Source organism: Helianthus annuus, chromosome 11, assembly GCF_002127325.2.
Source record: "Helianthus annuus cultivar XRQ/B chromosome 11, HanXRQr2.0-SUNRISE, whole genome shotgun sequence".
Taxonomy (NCBI): domain Eukaryota; kingdom Viridiplantae; phylum Streptophyta; class Magnoliopsida; order Asterales; family Asteraceae; genus Helianthus; species Helianthus annuus.
In genome coordinates, this window is record NC_035443.2 from 98151 (window position 1) to 117752 (window position 19602).

A 19602-nucleotide genomic window follows, 5' to 3' on the forward strand; every position below is an offset into this window, starting at 1 on the left:
CATAGTAATGCTGCACAAACTTCGAACCAACCTCTAGGATGGTGGTTCGAAGGTCTGCACATGTTTCGAACCTCTTGGAGGTGGTTTCTTCTTCAAACCATCTGCCAGAATGGTGCATGAAGAAGAAAAGAAAAGCTTTTAAACCAACCGTTGCGGTCGGGTTTAAAAGTTTTTGATGTTGTGTTAGAACTTTGCTCGAGCTCTATGTTCAGCATCTGGTGATGAGATGACCATCCCTTTTTTGTGGGGTGTTCGTGTTCATCCTGATAGCTCTCAAGTAACCGTACGTTCTTTGCGGTTACCTCGTTGCGTCATTGTTGGTCATGTTTGGTCGAACAATGTGGATCTGAGCTATGGGTAAATAAACATGGTCATAGGCAAAGGGATGCCCATCGTTGTTTATTCCATGCGGTCCATTGGTAGGTAAACAAAGTCATAAACAGACTTGTTACCGCGGTCCGTTGGTAGGTAATCAAAGTCATAGGCCGACTTGTTACCGCTGTTCGGACACTTGCTGCTTGATAAGTGCTTGTCTAGAGCACGTATCTGCGTTCTTTTTGGAGCCACTTCCCTTCGCGCTCCAATACCGAGTTTACAACGAGGTAGCCTCGTTCGGTGATGTGGAGTGAGCTTTGCTCTTCCGTAGCAACCACTCTGCGGAAGTTATGGTTATGTCTGTAGCACCTTATGGGTGTCTGCGATTTTGCAGTCCCATTTTCGCGTGAAGTGTGTTTGTTGCACGGGTGTAGCTCTTGAAGGTTCATAAGTCAAGGTTGCTGATGTGCGATCGCGTAGATTCCCTTCCTTCTTTTTGCTGGAGAAGTTGTTCATGCACCCTCTGTGGTTGTGAACCGGACAGGAGGGATTTGAAGCTTGAAGAGAATGAAGGCAATGCGGTTTGGCTGTTCCTGGAATGCGGTTCAATCCAAAGAACAACACTGGTTCTGAGCATCTGACACATCTGAATGGGTTCATGTGTGTCACTTCCGCATATTTCACGTGTGCTCGTGAGTGATGCGGAAAAGGTAATATATCCCTTTATAGTATAGATAGATATATTTCTACCTATTTTTTAGGGTATATAAAAAAATGATGTGTCATGTGTGTCACTTCCGCTCGTGAATGATGAAACAATGGTTAACCGGGCAGGGTTAACACACTGGTCTCGTCAAGAAGGGTTAATCCCTTCCTCTCGGAGATCGCTGGCTGGGTCACCGGTGGATGATCCCCTGCACAAGGAAACAAGCCGTGACTCGTAACAAGGAGGATGGGGTGGGGGGTGCTCCTTGTTACCACTCTCCGGCGTGAGAATCAGTAGTTTGCTTGGGAAGCAAAGTAAGATAGTAGTAGTAGTGAGAGAGTTGTGAAGAGATACCTCAAACCTGGTTTGGGGTCGGTATTTATAGCCGAGGAGTGAAGGAGGAGATTGATGGATGGGCTGACGACGAGCTGCACCGTTGCAGGTGTGTCAGTCTCGCCGGCCGTGGGGGTTACGCCACGTCAGCCCATTGCTTTAATAGCTCTGACAGGGGACTGTCGCCGGCGCCACTTGCCTCGTGGTGTCAGCCACTTGCATGGCGTGTCAGTCCACTTGTTGGATATGCAGGGTGCGGTGCGAGCCGCATCGCTGCATGCGGTAACGCCTGAAGTTACCGCGTCTCCTACTTGTGATCAAGAAATACGCGAGATGCGGTGTTGGCCGCATCATCGTATGTGGAGACTATTTGCTCGCTTCCCTTGTCGTGACGAAAATGGTCATATGATGCGGTGCCAGCCGCATCGATATGTTCATCTTCTTTTGTACTTGGGTCAAGCTATTCATCTTCGGACCGAATGGGTTCGAAGTATGTGACCGCATGGGTGCGGTCTGCTTACTGGTAGGGGTTTGTTTGATGCGGGTAATGGTCGTAGGGGTTTGTTTGATGCGGGTAATGGTCGTTTCGGGACCATACCCCTTCAAGTCCCCCCAGTCTAGTGTTGCTACCTTGTGCAAGTTGCACGTGGGAGGAGCACTGGACTTATTGTGTAGGAAGGTAGTTTGGCAGTCTGGGGAAAATTCTAGGCCAGATCAAACTGGTGATCTGGTAAAAAATCCGGCTATGCCTCTTCCGTACTGGTGAAGGAGTTTCGCTTGATGCGAAATTCTCAGCCGTTGCATGTCATCAGGTGGGTTGCCACCTGTTGTTGTGTCGAAAGCCTGTTAGGGACCTTCATAGTAATGCTGCACAAACTTCGAACCAACCTCTAGGATGGTGGTTCGAAGGTCTGCACATGTTTCGAACCTCTTGGAGGTGGTTTCTTCTTCAAACCATCTGCCAGAATGGTGCATGAAGAAGAAAAGAAAAGCTTTTAAACCAACCGTTGCGGTCGGGTTTAAAAGTTTTTGATGTTGTGTTAGAACTTTGCTCGAGCTCTATGTTCAGCATCTGGTGATGAGATGACCATCCCTTTTTTGTGGGGTGTTCGTGTTCATCCTGATAGCTCTCAAGTAACCGTACGTTCTTTGCGGTTACCTCGTTGCGTCATTGTTGGTCATGTTTGGTCGAACAATGTGGATCTGAGCTATGGGTAAATAAACATGGTCATAGGCAAAGGGATGCCCATCGTTGTTTATTCCATGCGGTCCATTGGTAGGTAAACAAAGTCATAAACAGACTTGTTACCGCGGTCCGTTGGTAGGTAATCAAAGTCATAGGCCGACTTGTTACCGCTGTTCGGACACTTGCTGCTTGATAAGTGCTTGTCTAGAGCACGTATCTGCGTTCTTTTTGGAGCCACTTCCCTTCGCGCTCCAATACCGAGTTTACAACGAGGTAGCCTCGTTCGGTGATGTGGAGTGAGCTTTGCTCTTCCGTAGCAACCACTCTGCGGAAGTTATGGTTATGTCTGTAGCACCTTATGGGTGTCTGCGATTTTGCAGTCCCATTTTCGCTTGAAGTGTGTTTGTTGCACGGGTGTAGCTCTTGAAGGTTCATAAGTCAAGGTTGCTGATGTGCGATCGCGTAGATTCCCTTCCTTCTTTTTGCTGGAGAAGTTGTTCATGCACCCTCTGTGGTTGTGAACCGGACAGGAGGGATTTGAAGCTTGAAGAGAATGAAGGCAATGCGGTTTGGCTGTTCCTGGAATGCGGTTCAGTCCAAAGAACAACACTGGTTCTGAGCATCTGACACATCTGAATGGGTTCATGTGTGTCACTTCCGCATATTTCACGTGTGCTCGTGAGTGATGCGGAAAAGGTAATATATCCCTTTATAGTATAGATAGATATATTTCTACCTATTTTTTAGGGTATATAAAAAAATAGGGATATATTACCTTTTCCGCATCACGTGTTAACCCTGCCCGGTTAACCATTGTTTCATGTGTGTCACTTCCGCATATTTCACGGTGGGCGCCAATGATGAAACAATGGTTAACCGGGCAGGGTTAACACACTGGTCTCGTCAAGAAGGGTTAATCCCTTCCTCTCGGAGATCGCTGGCTGGGTCACCGGTGGATGATCCCCTGCACAAGGAAACAAGCCGTGACTCGTAACAAGGAGGATGGGGTGGGGGGTGCTCCTTGTTACCACTCTCCGGCGTGAGAATCAGTAGTTTGCTTGGGAAGCAAAGTAAGATAGTAGTAGTAGTGAGAGAGTTGTGAAGAGATACCTCAAACCTGGTTTGGGGTCGGTATTTATAGCCGAGGAGTGAAGGAGGAGATTGATGGATGGGCTGACGACGAGCTGCACCGTTGCAGGTGTGTCAGTCTCGCCGGCCGTGGGGGTTACGCCACGTCAGCCCATTGCTTTAATAGCTCTGACAGGGGACTGTCGCCGGCGCCACTTGCCTCGTGGTGTCAGCCACTTGCATGGCGTGTCAGTCCACTTGTTGGATATGCAGGGTGCGGTGCGAGCCGCATCGCTGCATGCGGTAACGCCTGAAGTTACCGCGTCTCCTACTTGTGATCAAGAAATACGCGAGATGCGGTGTTGGCCGCATCATCGTATGTGGAGACTATTTGCTCGCTTCCCTTGTCGTGACGAAAATGGTCATATGATGCGGTGCCAGCCGCATCGATATGTTCATCTTCTTTTGTACTTGGGTCAAGCTATTCATCTTCGGACCGAATGGGTTCGAAGTATGTGACCGCATGGGTGCGGTCTGCTTACTGGTAGGGGTTTGTTTGATGCGGGTAATGGTCGTTTCGGGACCATACCCCTTCAACAGTGCTTGACAAACTAACCTGCGAGATGACTACTAACCTGAGCAGCGCGTTATTTAATTATATTAGTAAACAGAGTATTCCATGCGTAAGTATAACGATCCGACTTGAAACATCTATCGCCAGCTTGTCCTAAAAGTTTCTGTACAGGGGAAGAATATAATTTAACCTATGAAGCGTTTACTCCGGGTGACCCGCTGGGTTCAGGTTGTTAAAAGTTTCTTTGTAGACGATGTTTATTTGTAGCAGAGCATTACGTCGGAGTCGACAATTTACACCATTCTGCTCGTTCTCTGTTAGTGTTAGTTCATCAATCGTTTTATTCTACACTCTTCACTAACCTAAATTTGAAAAATAGTTACGACTTTTCGTGTCAAACTTCCCCTTTCAAATGTAGAAACTAATATAGTTGATGCTATAATTGTTCCATTTTCCAGTTCTTTTATATTGATAATCAAAACTACTACAAAAGTTGTACTCTTTTCTATCCCAAAACACATGTGCATGTTATTCAGATGTCTGAATAGAGATCCACACATACAAAAAGAAGGATCGAATAACAGCTTTCGTATATGTTTTAAGTTCTTGCAAGAACGGCTTGTTTTACATGTCCGGACATGTGAAGGCCATCTTCGTGCATTGGTCTTGATCCTAACATGTGTCGCTAAAACATCAAAGCCGTTGTAAACAAACCAAACATCCAACAAACCGTGAGTACATCTATAAACAATAATAGTGAGTATATCTATGTACAAATCAAACATCCAACAAACCGTTGGTGAACCTTTTGATAGAAAGTTCCTTTATTTTTATTTGTTAATACATATATAAAATAACTAATAGAGTAGGAGAACCGTTTAACTCGCTCTATCATAACACCTTCTTTAAGCTCTCCAACTCCTAAATAATCACACATTTAGATCGCTCATATTGCATTACTAATGTAGAATGTTTGTTTTTTCCAATTGAAGAAGTTTGCTAGACAAACTATTAATCCCTTTAATAGTTAATCCACATCTCGCAAGATTTTAGATTTATACACAAATCGTGTACCTTTCACGACACTGCTTACCAATACGACTGAGAAGAGACTGTGTTATGAGAGACCATTTTGTGGGCCCATCCATATGTTTTCACCAGCTCAAGGACTTTTTCATCCTCCTACAGCGAAAATAATAATAATAATAATAATAATAATAATAATAATAATAATAATAATAATAATAATAATAATAATAATAATAATAATAATAAAAAGAGACCATAAAAGCTGTTTTGATCAAACGTGTCAAAGAGTAGGAGGGGATGTGGTGAAAACCTCATGAGTCTATGGACCTTTAATAAGTTCTGAATTAAGAACCTTTTTCCAGCGATGCAGACATTGGACTTCAGATCTATCAGAAAAATACACAGCTGCAAACACCAACTTTTATAATTGATTTTAAAAAAACATTCATGTAAAGCCCATGAATTCCAATCCCATATAAAGCATAAGAAAACCAATAAGCCGGTGAGAGAAACAAAAAGAAATTACGTTGTATAAATATGTAGGGACCAAAGTCTCATATGGATCACTGAGAATAATCAGTCCATGAACTTTAATTATTGGAAATTTCAATAGCAGTAACTATATGAAACCAAACCATTGAAATCATATGAACATTGAAATTTAAAATCAAAATGACTCAATAAGACGGGCACTATTGCCTTTTTTGTTAGACTTGAACCCGTACCACTTTAATAAGAATAAAAACACGTGATACCACTAACCTAAGACGCCATCGGCTTTTTTAGTTATCTAATATACTTTAATGATTGGCATTTGTTTACTTATTGATATACACGGCTCCTTATAACTTATCATTTCTCTCATTATATATGTGAGAATGACATGTGAGACAGAACCTTTTATTTATGTGCGGGTATAACTGGACCGAACTTAACTATGGATTGGGAGTGGCTGGGGGATTTCTTGAAGGGAATAGTGAAGCCTGTGGCCGCCACCACGGTGGTCAGGGCCAGCTCAACCATTTTGGTGGCCTAAGGCGAAGTAAAAACTTGTGGCCTTTTTAGTCACATCGTCTACAGGGTACGTTTAGCCAATCCCGAATAAAAAATTACTAAAAATGGAAAAAAATCGTACCAGCCATTCCTTGTGGCCTTGAAACTCCTCGGTTTTAAGGTTTTAACTAACTGTACGATAATTTATCAAAACTACTGTTTGTAGAGTAATTATGAAAACAAACCTTGATGAAAAACACCGGCTGTGTGCTGGGAATTGCGTGTGGTTTCCCAAATAGAGTTCAAAGCAGGTTCGGTTTGAACCAGATCAGGAACATTGTTAGGCACAAAACGTATTTGATGTTGCCCATCTGCAAATACAAAAGCATAATAAGTTATAAAAGAACTGAGAATAAGTTATGATAAGAAATTGGCTCCTGAATAATTTGAATACCATAAAATGATGAAGATTGACTTCTTGAGTTAAAGTGGATAGTTTCTTTTTCTTTTTGTGGCTTTCGGCGACGGGCATTGTGGTCAGAAAGCCTTTGGCGACAGCTCCACTTCTTCCCATCAAATTCTGACAGCCCGTAAAATCTTTAACAGTCATTGGAAAGCACAGTTGTGTTGTTTTAGAACTGGTTGAAACGGGTCGGGTCAGGTTGACCGACAAACATTTGTACCCATTGTAACAAATATGAATACATTAATAAGCTACCTGTTACAAATAAACAATGTAGGACTTTAAACACTTTTAAATTACACTTTAGCTAACTTTTAATAACCAATTCGCTTTTATCTTAAATTATTTGATTTGACCCGTTACATATGAATACAAAAACATAGTTGTTAGTGGGGGTTTTCAGTAAAATGTAGCCTCTGTTACCAGCATGAGTCTGCATACGGTTACTTCTTGAGTTAAAGTGGATAGTTTCTTTTTCTTTTTGTGGCTTTCGGCGACGGGCATTGTGGTCAGAAAGCCTCTGGCGACAGCTCCACTTCTTCCCATCAAATTCTGACAGCCCGTAAAATCTTTAACAGTTATTGGAAAGCACAGTTGTGTTGTTTTAGAACTGGTTGAAACGGGTCGGGTCAGGTTGACCGACAAACATTTGTACCCATTGTAACAAATATGAATACATTAATAAGCTACCTTTTTACAAATAAACAATGTAGGACTTTAAACACTTTTAAATTACACTTTAGCTAACTTTTAATAACCAATTCGCTTTTATCTTAAATTATTTGATTTGACCCGTTACATATGAATACAAAAACATAATTGTTAGTGGGGGTTTTCAGTAAAATGTAGCCTCTGTTACCAGCATGAGTCTGCATACGGTTCGACCATAACACATGGATGCAATATAAAGGTTCTTTGACCATTTTTCATGCAGAATGAACATACAAACAAAATTCTTCATAAAAAAAGTAAAAAAAAAAATCCCAGCAATTATGGGTTTTACTATTACGGTTCTAGCTTCACATGGGTACTCGGGAAGGCGGATGTTCTCATGGTTTCTTGTGTCTCGTCCATTATTTTACGCCTCGGGATACTCAAAATGAACGCTTGCAACTAAAAAAAGAGGTAGATTAAATAGGAAACGGGTCAGAATTTTTCCAACGTGCACCTTCAATTATTTAATTTAAAAATTAGATGATTATAGAAGTTCAATACCTTTTGTAATTGTATTTTACGCTAATCATCTACATAAAAGATTAAAATGTTGGGATAAGAAAGTGTTTCGGGTCAACCATTCCCTTCTCAATCCACACCATAAGCCAAGAAAATCTCAACCATCAAAATATGATCCAAGGGCTAAAAAGTGGTTCCTAATTATGCAATGGTTATCATTTTAACCTTATTCCATGAGACTTGGGGTAAGATGCAGGAAGATTTTTTTGAGTTTTAAACCATCTCTAACTAAGTTCATTATTTAATCATTATTGTTGCAATTATTAGGTATTATAGATAATACCATATGAAATTACCTTTTAGTAATTTTCGTTTCAAATTGGTTAGCATCTTTTGAGTTTTAAAACCATTACCTTTTAGTAATTGTCGTTTCAAATTGATTAGCATCTTTAAAGTTTTAAAACCATTTATAGTTATAATTAAATTCATAATAACGTTGATTAAGTTTGTTTATATTTTTATTATTATTATTATTATTATTATTATTATTATTATTATTATTATTTCATATGATGTTCATCAACTATGTGATAAAATTGCAAAAAGGTTGTAACCTTATTTGTATGATGTTTAGCACAAATTATCTTGATTTACTTATTTTATTTTTGTTATCAACGTTTCCTATAATTCTCATTTCAAGAGTTATATTAATTTTAAATTTGGGATCCACCATATATACACACACATATGCCGTTAGTAATTTATAAGTAAAGCACATATTCGTTTACAACCCAATATTTTGATGTACCCTTATTATTTAGTTTAATTATAAAATTCAATCAACTCATCGGTTACGGAAAAGTTGAAACGGAAAAGCAATGTAAATATGAGGAAGGTGATGATGTTTAATTAAGTCAAATGATTTAATTCTTTATCAAGTATTTAACAATACTTAATTTATAAAGTTATCAATTTAATTGTATTTATCAATTTATACTCATGTAGAAAGACTAATTTGTCCCTTTACTAACTTCATTGAGTTGTTGTACTATAAACATAAAATGTTGCAATTATTTAAATTTGGTTGGAACCCTTGTGAAATGTTTTATATGATTGTATAGATAAACGCAATCAATTTAAATCTCTTGTGCGTGTTGAAAACATCGGAGCCCTTAAAGTTTGCTGCCCAATCCTGTCAAACGATACATCCTCAAATATTTCCTAGTATCAATTAAATCACCCAAAAGCATCATATGTTAAAAAAAAATATTCAATTAGAAATTAAAAAAGGAAATACCAATAGGCCAAATAAAGACTTATCTCCAAATGGATAACTTTTCTCGTACCCACCCCTTTACACCTCCATATACATGAAGCTGCAAAAAGGAAAAATACTATAAATTTATGAACAATTAAACAATACATTGGTAAATGGTTCCAGATACTATAGTCATGCGAGGGTACCTTGCTGAAGTATGAAGTGTCTCTCCACCAAGATAAATCAATTTCATATCAACTTATCTCTTTCTTTTCGGTTCTAAGTCGCACAATAGCACACAAAGGAGTTGATGTTGAGTGAAATGGTGAATTTATAGTAATGATGGGAGATTCCTTAATCGATCAAATTTATTACATATTGATTGAAATCGGACCTTTGGAGTGCTTTTGTGGTTTATTCCAGTAGGTTTCTTTTATTAATTGCATTTCAAGTTTTCAATTTCTTTTAAGTACCGAACTTATTATTTCATTATTATAATTAATTGTGATTATATTCTCATTTAATTATTTTTTTAATATTATTTCATTTTTATTTTTAATATTAAAGTGTATTTAATTCATGATGGTGTTAGAAAGACAAATTCACCCCTAAAATGTAATTAATATATGCATTTGTATGTTGTATACTAAGCATTTCTTCTTGTACCTCTTAATTTTTAAGAAGTCATTGAGAAAATGCTTTATAATATAGTATTGGTGCATTTAAAACAACCATAAATTTTGGTTTTAAAATAGAACATATAACTAAACTTTTGAATATATATAGATATTTTTGTATATAAAGCTAGTAGCCTTGTACAACATTTAATCTTTACTTTATTCAGGTAACTAACACTTGAACAAAGCCTCCTTATACTTTGACATAATCTTCTATTCAACCATTCATTTTTTATTTCAATTAGATCATTAACACAATTTTACAATGGACTTAGACCGGTTATTAGCCCGGCCGTTCGACTAGTTGACTGGAAGAACTAGTCTCAAGTATCGGTTGGTTTGTAAATATAGATATACAAAAATCAGCTATGGGTTAGGTTTGTAATGAGAGGGTTGTGAATGTGATGTTTGAGATGGACACAATTATAATATACATACATAAGTTGTATCGACAAGTTTACATAAAGTTTAGTATGGTTGATGTAATCTCACACAATGAAGAAACACAAAACTAATTTTAGGTTTAACTGGGTTTATGTTTCAACCATAAGGGTTATCTTCTTAATCCTTTCTGAGCTTGGATGTGATCCTTCCTGCAAAACAATCAACACCCTGTTAAGCTCGTTAAGAGGGGAATATGGGGGTTTCCCTCTTAACCACTCTCCGGCGTGAGAATAAGTACCTGTTTTGAGGAAAATAAGTGTGTGATAAGAGTGAGGGAGTAGAGAGCAGAATGGTTTAACCTGTGTATGAAGGACCCTATTTATAGCCGAAGTATTGTAGAAGGAGATGGGCTGATGGGCCTCGGGCCTGAAGACGACAACAAGGAATATTCGTCTTGTCTTTTTGTGACAACCGTTAGTGTCTTCTAGAAGATCTTCGATGCTGACGCACCTTGATTGGAGCCACGTGTCCGGGTTGTCGTCCTTTTCGTCTCTCTGACATCAGCAGGTGAGTGGAGATCATGGGGCAGTTGTCGTCGCTCCCTGATTGGTACCACGTAGGCGTCCTTGTGTACTTTATCTCCTGCACGATTGCTAATTGTGGAGCATGATAGAATACAACTTGTTGGACGCTTATTGGCTTATTCTTCTGTCACTCGTACCTTTCGTGCTTCCTGAAATGAACCTGCGCTGCTACCCTCGCGCGGCCTTTGGCGTGTGTCCTATTAGCCTGCGCGAGGTCTAGGCATTGAGGGCTTTCATTCAGGATGCTAAGTGTGGAATCTGAGCATTGTCTTTGCTTGGGTCCCGCGCGCGGTTTAGGCTTTGTCTAAGTAGTCCGCGCGGGGTCTGCATATTAGCCAGATTAATGTATAAGGAGTATGGTCCTGTGCGCGACCTGATTGGTCTGCGCGGCTTTTTGGGACCATACCCCTTCAAGTCCCCCCAGTCCAGTGCTGCTTCCATGCGCGAAGTAAATGGTTGGAGCTCTGGACTTGGAAAAAAAAGAAGTGGATTGCTTTTGGAGCATTTGCTGAGTCTTGGTGACCGGCGCGTGTGAAAGTGGTTGTCAATTACTACGGCGCGGCTACCAGGCTTGCTTCTTGTTAGCTGTTACTTTTGAGGGTTGGCGCGCATGATCATTGACTGATGATGTATGCGGCGCCACCCCTACTGTCTTCAGTATGATGTTTCTTTGTAAATTTAGGCGGGAAGTTCCTCGAATTTTGAATTCTGATAGGTTGGTGCAAATGTCGTTGATGGCGACCCTTGAGTTGACTGCTGACAAGGCGATCATCATGTTGTCACTGACGGTTCATCTTTTGTTAGGCGAGTGAGGCCCACGCGCGCGTGGTAACCGTCACTCCGGAAATCCCGCCTTATGTGGCGGTCTCTGGTTGGTTACGCGCGCGGTGTATTCGACACGTTTACCCATCGCATTAAATGCGATGGGTATATATATTCGAAGATAGAGAGAGAACTTCACATCCTTTCTTTTGAATTCTCTCTTCTCTCTCTGATCTTCATATCACCTTCAAATCTTCAAAGATTTCTTGGATCATCTTCAAGTTTTTTCCAGAATTTTCAAGAAGTCTTCATATACTTCTTCCTGTTTCTTAAACGATGACTGGAGAAGAGGTCATTCCGGTTGATGAAGGTCCGGTCCCGGTTCTCAAATGGGACCAAAGGTTATTTGAGTAGATAGTAAGGGGATTTCTGTTCCCGGCTGAGTGGGATGCACGTTATCCCCAGCAAGGGCAAACGGCAGCCGATGCACCACCAGGCTATATCATGTTGTTTGCTGATTTTTTCCTTGATGGTAACTTCCGATTGCCAGCCACCGCTTTTATGGCGTCAATATTACAGTTTTATGGGTTTCACATATCCCATATGAGAACTATGGGAATGGTTAGGGTTAGACACTTCGAGTTTCTCTGTAGATCCCAAGGATTGGAGCCCTCCATTGAGAAGTTCAGGGCCTTTTACCAGTTGATCAGAAACATGGGGTTTTACTCGTTTGGTCTTCATGCTGCGAAGAAGATACTGATAAACCCACCCAAAACTTCCATGACTGGAAGATGAAGTTCTTCTTCATTAGAGAAGAAGTTATTCCGATCGCGATGATCTTTCGGGAGTCTGTCAAGATTGAAAAGGAAGAACTTCCGATTCCAAAGACGGCTGGCTGGTACATGCACTTATTCGCGACACCAAACAGGATCTTTGGTGAACAGGTGTTGGTTGTCACGGGCATGAGTGATAAGTGGCCAGAGCGCAGTGAAGAAGTTCCTGTTTTGATGTTCAACAGGAAGGTATGCCTTGACATTTTCGTTCTCTTTCTTCTAATAGCACCTGCGCCTGATTGTTGTTCTTTGTTGCAGTTGCTGAGCTCTATAAGGCTGCATTCCCTACTTTTGGTGGGGGCGATGGGTGTGCGTCCATTGGAAGCTGGTGAAGTGTATTGGTACGACCAAATCAAAGCCAACTTCTTATATCCACCAGCGGGAGCTTATGCCAATCCTCCTACTGCAACCGAAGGTGCGCAACTTCCCAAACCAAGACCCTTGCGAGGCGTGACTTCTGCTGGAAAAGAGATTTTGTATCTTTCCAACGAGGAGTCCGTAGGCTCGTCGCATGAAGAGTTAAGCTCATGGTCTAACATATTTGTAGGTGTGTTGTGCGACCTAGGGATAGATCCGGAGAAAAAACCAAAGAAGGCCCCAGCGAAGAAGAAGACAACTTCAAAGAAGAAGGCGATTGTTGATACTGGCACGACAAGCAAGAAAGCGGGAGGTAGCCGCGTGATCCCTGAAAAGGTACTCTTCGATTTCGACAGAGTAACCTTGAAGACATGTTGTTGCTAGTGACTCATTAGAAGGTTTGTCACGTATAGGTGAGAAGAAGAAAAGCAGTGCGGTTGCATCAAAGAGCTCTGGGAGCGCAGGGTCCAGGGCTCCTGAGTCCGGCGCGACTCCGTCCTCTCTTCATGAGGAAGAAGAAGAAGAAGAAGAAGAAGAAGAAGAAGGTGCTAGGTTGGTGACCTAGAAGAGGTCACGCGAAGAGACCACTGCTGGTGACACTCAACCAGCACGAAAAGTTGTTGCGACCCAAGCTATAGGGAAACAGGGTAGCTTGCGAAGTCTTTAAAAGTTTTCACCAGGTTGGTGTTTTTTCCTTTCTTGCTTTATGCTTTCCGCCTTAGTAAAATTTCTAACACTTTTCTCCTCTGCAGAGGCACTAAACCATATTTTCATGATTTTGTTTCTTTTGTATAGGTTGCTAATTCCATATTAAACGCCACTGAGCTAGATCAAGCAGTTGCGGCGCTTACAGATGACGCACGTGCCGTCGGGCATCGCGGTGGCTATCTCGAATGCGCCCAACATGTTGAGGAGGTGCTTGGACAGCAGTTTGGGACTTGCCATTGCTCCGTGACTGATCAAGCCGACGAGGTGCTTTCTCGAGCTAAAGAGGTTTATGACCATCTATCCTTACCTGTTATGGAGTTGGTCACGGAGGCGCTCAAACACGACGACTATGTGGCGCGACTGAAGTCCATCCTCACTGTTCCAGAGACTGTGGAGCTATCAGATGAGGAGGAGGAAGAGGCTGGTGATGGCGGTGATGAATAGATAGTAGGATGTAGGGCTGTGCAACAGTTTAGAACCGGACCAAACCAAACCGAACCGAACCAGAACCCTTAATTGCTAAATTTAAGAACCGAAACCGAACCATATTATAACGGTTCCAGTTCAGTTCCGAACCGGTTAAACGGTTCTCGTGTAAACGGTTCTCGCGGGAACCGGTTGACAACTAAATCGTAAAATTAACAATTCAATAAAAACAAATCAAACCATTTAAAACATTAACTAAGAGTTGCAACATTCAAAGTTCAAACCAACAAAAATAAAAGTAGCAAAGCAACAATAAAAAAATTCAAGCCATAAAACAAACTCTAAATAAAACTATTACAACCACCGTGTTAACAATTAAAACAAACATCTTCAAACTTCATTCGATCTTCATCCTCTCAATCTTCTCATAAACATTTAAATGAAACCAAGTGTTAGCAATTTAAAAAAATAAACGAATAATGCATCTACTGTATTTGGTTCACGTGAAGAGATTGATCAGTAATGCATCTACTGTATTTACCAAGCGATACACTATTTATATACACATTTACAATTTGATCAACATTGATTTGATTATTTTTGTTCAATTTTTATTTTCACAAACAGAAAACTATATGTATCAGAAAGCAAACATCTAGAAAGAAAATATATACAATCATAAAAAAAGGTCATGTAGAATAGCGTACCTGTATTTGCAGGGTGTTGATGGAGATGAACTTATATGATAGCAATTAGGGTTAGGGTTAACAGATGGAGAAGAATTAGAAGATGAAAGATGAGATTATGGAATGAATATAAGAGAAGGGAATAAGAACTAGGATGGTCGTATGATGTTGAAAAGCCCATTAATAAAATAGGGTTTTAAATATTTATAATCCCAACTGGTTCTAGCGGTTCTTTAATCGGAACCGTGGTTTTAACCGGGAACTGAACCGGGAACCGTTTTATCCAAATTTATGATCCGGAACTGGACCCTATATACAAAGATACGGTTTGGATCTAGCGGTTCTGGTTTGGTTCCGCGGTTCTGGCGGTTCTGAACCGTATACTGCTCAGCCCTAGTAGGATGTTTGGGCTTTTGCCTTGTAATTTTCGTTGTTTCCAAACATGTAAACGTTGCGCGGTCGCACTTTTTGTGAATGGAATTAAGTTTGCCTTTTATTTTGTCAAGTGTTACAATTATTGCATTGTTGTTAGAAACTTTGGTTAAGTTAGCGCGAATAAATATAAGTGTGGCTCGTTATGAGTATTGTTGCCCGGTCTCACGCTGTTCTCGGAGGACCTTGGAGGCTTAACTCAAGAGCTGGTAATTTACTGAAGTGTTTTCGTGCTAATCAAAAGTTTGACATGCATTTGTAACTTAGAAGACATAAGATGATAATCATAAAGCGTAGACAACGTTTGCATTAAGTAACTGAAATAGGCGCGTGGCCAACATACATAGAAAGTTGTTACATGTAGCATTTGCGCAATTTTTGCGCGTTCCATGTGCGCGGGATGATGTGGCCATCTAAAGTGCGCAGTTTGTATGCCCCTTTTCCTAGCACCTCATGAACCAAGTATGGGCCTTCCCATTTGGGTGCTAGTTTTCCAAGGCGCTCGGCATTAGAGGCTTCGTTGTCCCTAAATATATATTCCCCAGGAGCGTACGTACAAATGCGCACCCTCGCATTGTAGTATCGCTCCAATTGGGTCTTATACTTGGCCTCTTTGATGCGCGTGATCTCGCGCCTTTCTTCGAGGAGGTCCAAGTCTAAACGGCGCTCCTCCTTGTTATCAATCTTGTTAACTGCTGACAAGCGTGGCGAGGGGAGGCCTGTTTCTGCTGGGATAACCGCCTCTAAGCCGTAAACCAGGCTAAAGGGGGTCTCGCCATTGCTTGTTTTTGGCATGGTACGATGAGCCCATAGGATGCTAGGGAGCTCATCGACCCAGCCTCTTTTTTTCGTGCCTAGGCGAGCCTTTACCCCTTCAACTATGCTTTTGTTGACACTCTCCACTTGACCGTTGCCTTGGGGGTGCGCAACGGAAGAGGAGGTGTGCTCAATGTTCAGCTCGTTCATCCATTTTTGAAGATCTTCGGAGGCAAAATTGGCGCCATTGTCAGTCACTATTTTGAATGGGAGGCCAAATCTGCAAATGATATGCTCCTAGATGAATTTCCGCACTATCATTGCTGAGGTTGAAGCGAGTGCCTTTGCCTTCACCTACTTAGTGAAGTAAACAACAACGACAATTATAAATTTGACAGTGCCTGGGGCTTTAGGAAAGGGTCCCACCATGTTGATCCCCCACTGTTGGAAGGGCCAGGCCGTTGATACTGGAATCAGATCATTCTTTGGGCGCAGGGTCTTCGGCGCATGCCTCTGACAGGCATCACATTTGCGCAGCTCGTTTAAAGCATCAACGTGCATCCCCGGCCAATAGTAGCCTGCATTCATAATCTTTGCCACAACCATGCGAGGGCCCGCATGTATTCCACTTATGCCTTCATGAATTTCCCTGATTAGATAGCTTGCATCTTGGGGGTCCACGCATCGTAATAGTGGGCCCAAAAAGGATATCCTGTAAAGAATACCCCCATTCATCTCATAGAACAACGCCTTGTTCTGGATCTTTCTAGCCTCCGCCTTGTTTTCTGGGAGAATCCCCTCTTGAAGATATTGAATGATAGGGGTCATCCACGAAGGTGGCCCTATCTCTATAACATTGACTTGGCGCAGCAGTACCGATGGATTTTTCGAAACTTCAATTCTTACATCTTTGGCGAGGTGCTGAAATGCTGTTGAGGCTAGTTTACTTAGCGCGTCAGCGGGCTTGTTTACTGATCGGTTGATGTGAACAACCTTGTACGATTTGAATCTTTGGAGCAGCTCTTTTGCTTGTTCCAAGTATAAAGCCATTACCTCGCCTTTTGCATCAAATAACCATTGATTTGACTCGCAATCAGCAGTGAGTCAACATGCGCTTGTAAGTTTTGTGCTCCCATCTTGATGGCCAGGCGTAAGCCTACCAAGAACGCCTCGTACTCTGCTTCATTGTTGGTATTTTTGAAATCCAACTTGATAGCATAGGTGAACTCATGCTTCTCTGGGCTAACTAGGCACAACCCTGCTCTTGCGCCATCTTCATTTGAAGCTCCATCGGTGAATAACAACCTCAATTCATCCGATGTGTCTTTGGCGGGAATATCCACTGCTTTACATTCCTTGATCTGGTCTTCTGGAACTTCGATGATGAAATCTGTTAATACTTGGCCTTTGATAGCTGGGCGCGGCCTATACAAGATGTTATGGCCCCCCAGTTCAATTGCCCATTTTGCCAAACGACCTGATGTTTTCGGCTTTTACAAGATAGTGCCAATGTGGAAGTTGGTGAGTACAGTGATTATATGCCCCGTGAAATACCTGCGCAGCCTTCTAGAGGCGTGTAGCAGCGCAAGAACTAACTTTCCCATGGTTGAATAGCGTGTTTCCGGATCAGTGAGCACCCTACTGACATAATAAATCGGAGTTTGAACTACATCTCTCTCCACTAGCAATACTAAACCAATTGCCTTGTCCTAAGAGGACAAGTACAAAATGAGTGGTTCCTTCTCAAATGGTGCTGTTAAAGTAGGGAGCTTGATCAAGCATTCTTTCATCTGCTGGAAGGCTGCTTCAGCTTCCGATGTCCATCTGAATTCTTGTTTTTTCACGCAATTGCGCAACGTACTGATGAAAGGGTAAGATTTTGCCGCGTGATTTGATAAAAAATGGTTAAGCACGGCTAGGCGACCGGCTAATCTCTGCATTTCTTTGATTGTGCACGGCGACAGCATTCTCTCGATGGCTTGGACTTTTTCGGGGCTAACTTTAAAACCGCCGTTTGTAACCTCAAAACCCAGAAACTTGCCTTCCTCCATTCCAAAAGAACATTTCGCTGGATTAAGCTTCATGTTCACGCTTCACAGAGAATTCTAGGTCTTCTCTATATCTTTCAACATCTGGTCCTCTTCAGGACTCTTGATCATAAGATCATCAATGTACACTTCGATATGCTTCCCAATGTCATCACCAAACGTTTTGTCCATTAATCGCTGGTAAGTTGCTCCAGCATTTTTGAGCCCGAAGGGCATCTTTGTGTATCAAAAAATACCGATGTCGGTGCGGAAAGCAGTTTTGTCTTCATCTTCCAGCTTCATCTGGACTTGGTGATATCCTTTGTAGCAATCTAAAAAACATTTCCACCAGAACGGCGCGAGAGAGTTTATCTTTTATCGATCTCAGGCAATGAGTAACAATACTTGGGGCATGCCTTATTGAGATCTGTGTAGTCAACACACATGCGCCATCCACCTGTAGACTTCTCGACCACTACAGGATTCGCAACCCAACTTTTGTAGCGCACCTCTCGCAATATTCCTGCCTTGAGCAGCTCACAAACTTGTTCATTCATAGCCTTTGTCTTGTCCGATCCTAGGCTGTGCTTCCTCTGGACCTTAGGCTCAACAGATGGATAAGTGTTCAAACAATGTTCAGTGATGTCACGCGGGATGCCCGTCATGTCAGACGGTGTCCAGGCGAATATATCCATGTTTCTGAACAGCAATTGTTTGAGGTGCGTCCTGATACTTGGTGAAATTGCATGGCCGATCGTCACTGTTTGTTCTGGGTACTTGCGATTCAAGACCCATTTCTCTGGTTCAGTCGGTGAGACCTTACTTGCTTTGATCGGGCGAGCATCCTCTGTTGCCATCACTTCCTTCTTTGAATAAATAATTGCCACCCCCGTTTCAGTTGGAAAGCCAATGGCTGAATGGGGCGTGGAGGTTACCATGTTAATCTCTCCCTGGGTTTCTTTTCCGATCAGAACGCTGTGTCTCGACTTGACTAACATCACCATGAAATTGACGTTCGTTGTTCTTGTATGCTTCCCGTCAGATAGCGTGACGGGGAAGCTGATCTGGCCCAATGGAAGACTGTTTCGTTGCAGAATTCGGATAGAGGATAGTCAACTGGTTTGAGACGCGCTTTGTCTTAAGGGTCGAACTGATTGAAGCATTGTTCGTAGATTATGTCGGTCGTACTTCCTGGATAGATGAAGACATACTCTGTTTCATAGTGGCCTATAATTCCAGTAATGACGATGGGGCGCGTGGTCCCCCGCGCACTACTGGAAAAATGACTTGTCGCTCCTGCCATGCTGGTTCAAATGGGCGCTTGCCCTTGCCTCTTGCGCGGTGTCTCAGTCCATTGACTATGTGAGTTTCCAAACGCCTGACTTTCTTTTGACCTCCATCATCATTCCTTTGGATTTGGCACGTTTCCTTGCGCACGTTCTTGACCAGATGGCTCAACTTGCCGCTTTTCAAGGCTTTCTCGATTTCGTGCCTCAGACTGATACAATCATCGGTGAAATGGCCTGTATCTTTGTGAAAATCGCAGTAAAGATTGGGGTCTTGCCCTTTCTTGTTTGTCATTGGTTTTGGCGCCTTAAAATCATGGTTCTCCGTCATGAGCACCTCCTTAGGTGTTTTAATGAGCGGAATCCAATGTTTTTCTCTGTCACACCCCATCCGATGGCGGAAACATCGGGATGAGACGAACAATCGCTCAAAAGCATCATAACACTAATTGTGACAATATAGATTAAATCAAATTTCATAAGTGCTAAAATATCCTACATCGTTCAAATAAATCGAACATGCAACAATTGTTCAAACATAATTTATTTTATAGGTGAGTTTCTAATCCACCCTAATCTTGTTTCT